The 8560-nt window shown below is 31.9% G+C and overlaps 1 long non-coding RNA gene across 1 annotated transcript; it reads left to right on the forward strand.

The window, feature by feature from the left end:
- The first annotated feature begins 273 nt into the window (after positions 1–273).
- LOC130649346 (uncharacterized) lies at positions 274–6290 on the forward strand. Its single transcript, XR_008983037.1, has 2 exons — positions 274–1984; positions 2249–6290. It is a non-coding gene; the product is annotated as an uncharacterized LOC130649346 (long non-coding RNA).
- The last annotated feature ends 2270 nt before the right edge of the window (positions 6291–8560 follow it).

Raw genomic sequence — 8560 nt, forward strand, 5'->3', positions numbered from 1 at the left:
AAAACTAAATATAGAAAATATATTAGCACGTGATTTGCTTTAGTAATTTTTTTGACGCCACCTGATTCGATATCTTTTGAAGCCATTTGAGATCCTGCGACAAAAAGCACCAAGTGTGAGAAAAGAAAGAAGGTTACTAAAAAAGCATTTCTTTATGCAACTAAACTTTGCGGATTTGAGATAGCCTCGTAAATTTACATTTTAAAGCCTCTTGAAGTCACTAACGACTGATTCATTGTCTTCCACCCCCCCCCCCCCCCCCCCCCCCCATGGTCATAATATGTTCAAAGATCAAATAGAAGTGTAGTTTTGCTAGCTAGCTAAAAGGCCACATGATTTACAGGCTTTGTAATTAACTCATTTTTACTGCGTGGTGGCTGGTTATGAATTTGACATAGCAGTTAAAGACTTTTTGATTACACATAGACAACATAAAACTGCACGAAGGTTCATACTGGTGTGGAGTAATGTGCTGACATATACTTTTTATTTTTTATCAATTTATATTTCGGTAAGATAATGTATTCAGCTATTTTAATTTGTCGTTGGGCAGAGCTAAGAGCTAAGGGTGTGCCCTAATACAATCGTTTATAGAAGAGCCCCTGTTTAAAATTTGCAGAAATAACAATAAGCAAAGGTTACTTTATAATTTAGGCGCGAGATTTTAAAAATTTCGTTTACAAAATTGAATTTGAAAAAAATGCAGCAACCTACAGATCGACAACGGATGATTTCAATAAAAACTACTCAAATGTCTCTCCTTTTCTCTTTAGAACTGCTTGGTTAGGGTTAATAAAATGTCACGTGAGGATTTAAATGCCCTAAGCAGAGTTAAATTAGTTGGAAAGAATCTAGAAAAGAGGGCAGAAGCGGTTATAGGCGTTGTTATGTTACGTGTGTATTTCTGTATTTGTATATTTGTATATTGTGTATTTCTGTATTAGGTATTTCTTATTTTTTTTTTACCTTAAGTAAAAAAAACAGGCATAATAAAACCAGATCCTTTATCATCAGATTTATTATCAGATCCAGTCAAGAATAATAAACTTCCAGCAGAAAGCAAATTTTCAACTATTTTTTAGTTATATTATGGTGGTAAAAAGTGTCACGTTTGAACACTTAAACTGAATATATCTCAGTATGCGTTTTACAACATGCAAGTTTTAATTTTGATGAAATTTACCTTTTATCTAAACCTTTTTTAGTTTTATCGCAAAAGGAAGAAAATTTTGACAAACAGGCATATCAAAATACTTTAGGAATTGCCTGTTTCATCAAAGTTTTGGGTATTTTCAAGATCAATAACGTTAAATGTCCGTCTTCCTACTTGTACAATCACAGGGAAGATACCATCAGTTCCCTTGTTCAATTAGTAGATTACACCCCTTTCGATAACACTCGTTTCTAAATGGACATATGAATTCACTATACAATATTCTAATCAGGATACATGAAAAATATTGTTGTTGTACATAATGCATCTGAACTCATTAAAGTAACACAGTTTTTTTGGGTAGTTAATGTTGCAAAAATATTTTAACACATTACAAGTAACACAAGATATATATGACAACAACGTAGGTATCAGGCACAAAATTTAGAAATCAAGAAAAAAATAAAAACAATAGCAAGAGCATCATCATGGTGATCTTGAAAAAAAAGAAAAGAAAGGAAATGATCGTGTTAATTTTGAAAAGAAGGAAATTAAAAACTTAAAAGGAATTCACCTAATCAAGATCATCAAGATTGCGGGTATTTCCAACACTTTTACATGTCCTTCTTCGTGTGCATAAAAGACATTTTTTAATTTACTATCAACAAAAAAAATTTTTTTGCTCAAGAAAGTCATATCGACGAAAGGATACCTTGCTCAAGAAAATCATCTAAGCGAAACAATATTTTGATCAAGAAAATCATCTAAGCGAAACAATATTTTGATCAAGAAAAGCATCGCAACAGAACCGCGTGGCCTCGCACTTTTCATGTAGGTATATATCTTGCTGAGGCAAAGCGAGTAATAATTTTTTTCTGCGAATTTCAAACGAGTGTTAACGATCAATTATTTTTAGCGTTCCTACCTTAAAATGATCATCACGTATTACAATACCCCACTGATGCTTATGTTAATTTATGTTATATATAATATTCAATATTTATTAATATACACTTAGGATCTGGTCGACTGTTAGGGAGCATTCAATTTGATCCAAGTAAAGAAAACAATTTATCAAATGCTTTTTTATTTTAGATTTGTGACTTGTTGTTTCCTACTGCACTGAAACGACCATGGGTGGATGTTTATCTACAGGCTCTGGCAGAGGTGGGGGTAAGGTTTTCGTTTCAGTTTCATAATGACTCTATTGTTTGATCCAAGAAAATCAATAACGAGGTTGTTAAATTTTTCATCGACTAAAATTATTATTTCATTGTAGGGTATGGAGGTGGAGGTGGCGGTGGAGGCGGAGGCGGAGGTGGAGGTGGTTGTGGTGGTGGTGGTGGTGGTGGGTGTGGAGGAGGCGGCTTTTATGCGCGATTATTTGACGGTGGATGCGAAAGACGTGGCTGGAGAATTCTTTGACGATTATAAAAATTTTTGTAAATAATCTTGTATGAAGTGATAACGTTTTGCAATTTTTTTGTAAATTCGAGAATAAAGTGTGCTCTTGTAAAGAGCGTATTTAAAAATATTTGAAAAACAGTGGCACTTACTGGAATGTAGAAAATTAATTATTGATACACATGTTGATTTACATTATCTATATTATAATACCCGTATACGTCTGTCCGTCCGTCCGCCTGCCTGTCACGCAAAATGGTACATTAGCTGCGCAGGTGGCGAGACGCACGCAATGCGGTATAAAAAGGACTGGCGACCCGTGGATTTTTTCACGGGCTAACGACTAATGTGCATAAAATTTTCATGCAACTAAGAAACATAACTTTCTGCATTCATTACATAAACATTATAACTACGAAACCTTCGTTGGTCGTTTGAAAATTTTATTATTCTCTTTTTCTGTGTAACCAAACCACGTTTCATAATAGTAGCTCGATAACATTAGATGTGCCATTTATTTTTTGCATGGCTTACAATAAAAGAAATGTCACAAAAGAAATGTCTTTCTTTTTTGATATGTTTTTTGGTTATAAAGCTACGTTTTGTCATCCGCTACCACGCCGCCATTTTTAATACTTGTGCCTTGATTATCTGCCTTTCATGGTCACATTTGCTTAAATTAAAAAGCCAACTTGCATTTTATCTACAACATCTTGCGTTCAGCCACTAATCGCAAGTAAGAAATGATAAACAACAAAATTTTGCTAAAACCAAACACTCATTTGGCCACTTACAAACATTCCCAAGCATTAGTGTTAAAAAAAGATTTTTATCTTCGTAATGTTTCGTTTTTATGTTCCCCAAAAACTTTTTTGTTAATGGGGCTACGGAATGGTTCTTGGTTTTCGACTTCACAGACTTACACGAAAGTTGAGCTAATAGGGTTGGATAAGTTTATAATCACTGGGGACAAAAACAACAACTTAAATCATCTTAACTATCATATTGAGCCACCAAGTATAACTGAAAATGACAAAAAAATTCCCTACTTATATTGGATGTCCATACGATATAAGTACTTACAATGTTCAAATTTTCTAATAAAATAAACTTCAAACCTTTTGAACTAGTTAGCTAGCCATATACTTTTAAATTTTTCATAGAAAACAAAAACATATAAGTTTATTGTATATAAAGCCAGTCTAAGCAAAAAAAAATGACCTTAAAATCTGTTGGGATGCATCTTATATATTAATTCCCTGGCGTGAGTAAAACTGTGAGTCCACGACACGGAAATCACGGGTCACTTTCTTATGACGTGGCTGTACACTAAAATTTAACTAAAAAGATTAGGGATGTACTTCATAGAAATCGCACATAAGGTGTAAATATATAACCCGCTGCTAATAACGATATAAATATATATATACCCTTATGCCAAAAAACTCTATGTTAGCATATATATATATAGGTATCGCTACATATGAAACGGTATTAGATATTCACAAAGCATACGGACTGTTAAATGAAGTTCCTAGCATAAAACGGAAAATGTGTTTACGAAAAAGATGGCTGTTCTTTTTGAGTATTCTCTACTCTTTCATTTAAAATAAATCTTTAAAAAAACATTTGAAGAAGAGCATGGTTTTATAAATTAATCATAGCAAGGTTCTGTAAGGTTTTTTCATGTTTTATGTTCAGTTTTGATTATATTATTGTTGCCAGACATGTTTTATAGCTAGCATCATAAAAAGCCAACCACCACCAACAACTAGCTAGCTAGCTAGGAATATATATATATATATATGTAGCCATGTTCTTTATACCTAGCTAAGTCTCCAGTTTATATTTAAGTGGCTAGCTATTAGCTGCTGTAGCTAGCTAATGCTAGCTTTAAACTAAAGATTCCCAGTATATATATTCCCACAAAACCCATCAAACGTTATTAACCCTGAAAATTTTAAACATTTTCCTGGTTTTTTTTTGGTTTGCGAAGTTCTTTTCCTCCAAATATTCTGAAAATAAAGTTCAGAAATTACTTATTTTTAAAATGTAAATTTAATTTGTTTCAAATTGTGGTTTTGACATTTTCATGTAAGAATTTGTGGGCAAAAACCTTAATCAGCATGCTAAAAGAACTGAATTTAGAATTACTAAACACAACCATTTTCTTACATTTAGTGTAAACTTTTGTGCATATGGCTTATATTTAATACACCAAAAAGCTACTTTGTTGATTTCAATTTTATACTCTTTGTAAGCTATTTTTTTCTTCTTTTTGACATTTTGAATTAACTTATTGTTGTAGAAGGCATATAATATACATGCATATAAAAAAATTGAATTTTGCAAATTTCTGTTTTACCACTCAATTTTTACATTTTATAAGTTATTTGGAACAGAATGGTATGAAATAGACCAAAATACCTGATCTTAGTTGTTTTTAATTTACAGGCTGTGTCTGTGAAACTTTAAGGGGAACATTTGGTGGAAGACAATGGCATGACATATACTGATAGAACTGATTTTTGTTGTGTTAGATGTTATATCTGAACCTTTTTGACATTTTATGTTAATTTTGCGAGGAAGGACCATATATATATATACACAGAAGAAGAATTCAATTTTTCACCTTGCAAGCTTTGTTTTTCTATATTTTGTATAAATTCTTACTGGGGAGGACTCCGTGCAATATATCGAAATGACTGATCCTTCTCGATTTAAATTTGATGTGTTCTAAATCGTATATAGTTTTGGAAATTTTGTGTAAGATTTAATGGGTAAGGGCTAGATGCAATATGTCAAAAAAACTTTTTTTGTTGAATCAGAAGCACTCCCTACAACCATTCTTTTTTTTACAGTTTGTGAAGCTTTTGTGAGGAAAGAGTGTATGCAATATTATCGAAATAACTGATTTTTGTTGCAAACTGTTTTTCTTTGGCATTTTGGATTAAAATATTGTTTTAGAGTATATGTACCGAAATAATTAAATTTTGCAAACTTTGATTTTGTTGTTACCTCTCATTTTTTACATTTTGATTAAACTTTTGTGGGAGACCGTCGGTATGCGAAGGACCAAAATAAGAGATTTTAGTATTATTTAGAATTTGTATTTTGTGTTGCAAAATTGGTGCAAAAATTGACATAAAATGAACTTATATACAGATTGATTGCTGTTGTTTAACATGACTCATTATGACTTATATATATATTTTATGAAAATTTGTGACAGAATACTATGTGAGATTTGAAATTTTGTTTACTTTATTGATGGTAAAACAGCATGCAAATTGCTAAAAGGACTTTATTAATTTTAGATTTAAACACCGTTATTTTGTTGGCATTTTGTCTAAAGTTTGGTGAGGAAGGACCGTATGCAATATATCAAATAATGTTTTATTGCATTATAATTTATCCTTGCAAATCCCTTTTTAACACCTTAGATAAAAATTTCTACTTAGGCAAAATTTATTGTTTATTTTTCACATTTTGTGTCAACCTTTGGCAGGGTTTGCAATAAACTAACTGATTTTAACATATACAATGAGAGAGATTTGTGTTTGACATTGATCAGCTTTTTTGTATATATGTGGCGTTTTGAGTGATTTAAATTTTATGGGTGAGATGTATGTTGAAATGCTTTTAAAAACTTTTTTCCGAATAATTTTCGCATTTGTCAGATGGTCAGAGCAGTAATTTTAGTAGATTTAGATTTTAAATGTCACATATATACTGCAGTTGTTGAAAACCTTTAATTTTTTTGGTCATTTATATAATAATGCAGATGTAAGATGCGCACTGCTGTATTGTTTGTTTTTTGATGGACATATATCTGCTACATAAATTAAATGGAATACAGTGGATTCTTCCACGGGAAACAGCTAGTCTATATTATAATGCCCGTATCTGTCTGTCTGTCTGTCACGCAAAATGGTAGCTTAGCTGCGACAGGCGAACCCGTGGATTTTCCACGGGCTAACGACTAGTAACTACCTAATTACCTTCCTTAAGCTATAAACACAGCAATTTTAACAAATACAGCTCCTTCTTTTGTCTTTTTCCCTCTTTAAAACAAACTTTTGATTTACTGATGTTTAATGTAGTATTACATACCGTAGCTTATTTTACCGCTAATAAGAATACTGAAGGAGAATTCTTTTCTTAGAAAATAAAAACTAAAACGCAGCAAATTAATTATAAAGAATTCATTATTCATAAATATGTTTTTCTAGGCGTCTATGTCGTTCTAATGTATCTATAACTTCTTACACTGCAACCTTTTGAGTGGCCCGTTTATTACACGCCATTTTTTGCAAGCTCGGTCTATGCTCGGGTAATATCTCTCGGTATAGATAGACAAAACAGTTTACATTGTAGCTATTATTAGTATGCAGATCAACAAAATCAAGACAAGCAAAGTAATAAGTGGCGGGAAACTTTGATATTAACCCTGATTTATACATAATAAATTGATAATATTCAAATAACAGTAGGAAGAAGAAAAGACGCAGCATCTCAGTTTCAATATCATATTTGATTTCATTAAAACAACACTGCCGATACGCTTATATCACGTCAAAAAATGGCTTATAAACTTGCTAAATATACATTATTCTTTTTATGCGATAAGTTGTTCTCTGTCTCTGAAAAATTCAATAAATGTTTTTAATCCATCGTTCCCTTAATCTAATTTTTAAACAACTCAATTTTTATTTCTTCGTCTTCCTGTACACTTTATTCTCTGTATGGCAGAATATGTGGAAAATTTCTCGATATTATGCCGTACAACAAGGGTATGTCGTAACTTATTGTAACCGTTGTGTAAATCTCCTGCTTTTCAGTAAGGATATGCAATTCAATTTTCAAACTGCCTTGAAATAATCCACTCTCCTGTTTGATCGCCATTGTTACCAGATGACGTAAACCTTTGCAACACTCCCTGCAGGATTTCTTTATCTTTTTTGTTTCCACTTTTTCTTTCTTTACGATATCTTTCAACATCTGATTGAATGCTTTCCAATGTTTTTTTTGTTCCTAAAATATTATTTTTAACCTTTTTACACAACATTTTCAGAGCGTTCTGTGTTGCTTTTACTTAAACAAGCTGTCACCATCTATTTTGTTAGAATGTTTAAATCAGTTTTTAACACTTAACATGAGAAATTTCAACTGCGTTTCCCCCTTTAGTGAAAAAAGGGCCACGAGCTGTCATAGCATAGCTAAAAGGCAAGTCTCTGGACATAAACTAACATATCAATACCTTTTTTCTTACTTTCTTCCTTTCGAATATTTTAGTTGGACAAACCTCATTTTTACCAAAGGTTTTTATTTATACGAAACCAATTGCTTTTTTTCGACATTTTAGTTGAAATAATAGATTTATTAGAGAATAGGCGACTGACTTTTTAGTACTAATTTTTGCAAGAGAAATTGCCAATCTAAAAAAACGACAGAATTTGTACCTTTCTCTTCTTTTGACAGTCCAAGTCAGCAGGTACAGTAAACTGAAGCAAAATCTGTGTACTTCCAGAACGGGTGGTTAAAGTAAACGTAAACGGGGCGTTATTAAAAATGAAAATATCCATTACACCAGACATCTCACCAAATGCTTTTATGTATAGTCCTTTTTCGAATTCATCTATTGGCATCGTCTTCTTCTTTTTCAGCCATTGAACGGACTTATATTCATTACACTTGTTAAGAAATAATAGTTCTGGAATATCGATATCACCAGTTGAAAACGGTATCTTCATCGAAAAGATAAAAATAATTTCTTGAAGAATTTCGTTGTTCAGACGAAAACGATGATGGAAAACGAAAATATAGACTTGTCAAATGAAATCAAAAACCATATTCTATAAGCTACTTTAATTCCGAAAACAACAAACAATACAATAACAGTGAAAGATAACAGCAAAAACATTCCATATACTGTTTCGAAAAAAAACTAAAACCGGGAAGCAAAAACGAAATAGACAGAAAGACAACATTTAACCTTACTCG

Source organism: Hydractinia symbiolongicarpus, chromosome 7, assembly GCF_029227915.1.
Source record: "Hydractinia symbiolongicarpus strain clone_291-10 chromosome 7, HSymV2.1, whole genome shotgun sequence".
Taxonomy (NCBI): domain Eukaryota; kingdom Metazoa; phylum Cnidaria; class Hydrozoa; order Anthoathecata; family Hydractiniidae; genus Hydractinia; species Hydractinia symbiolongicarpus.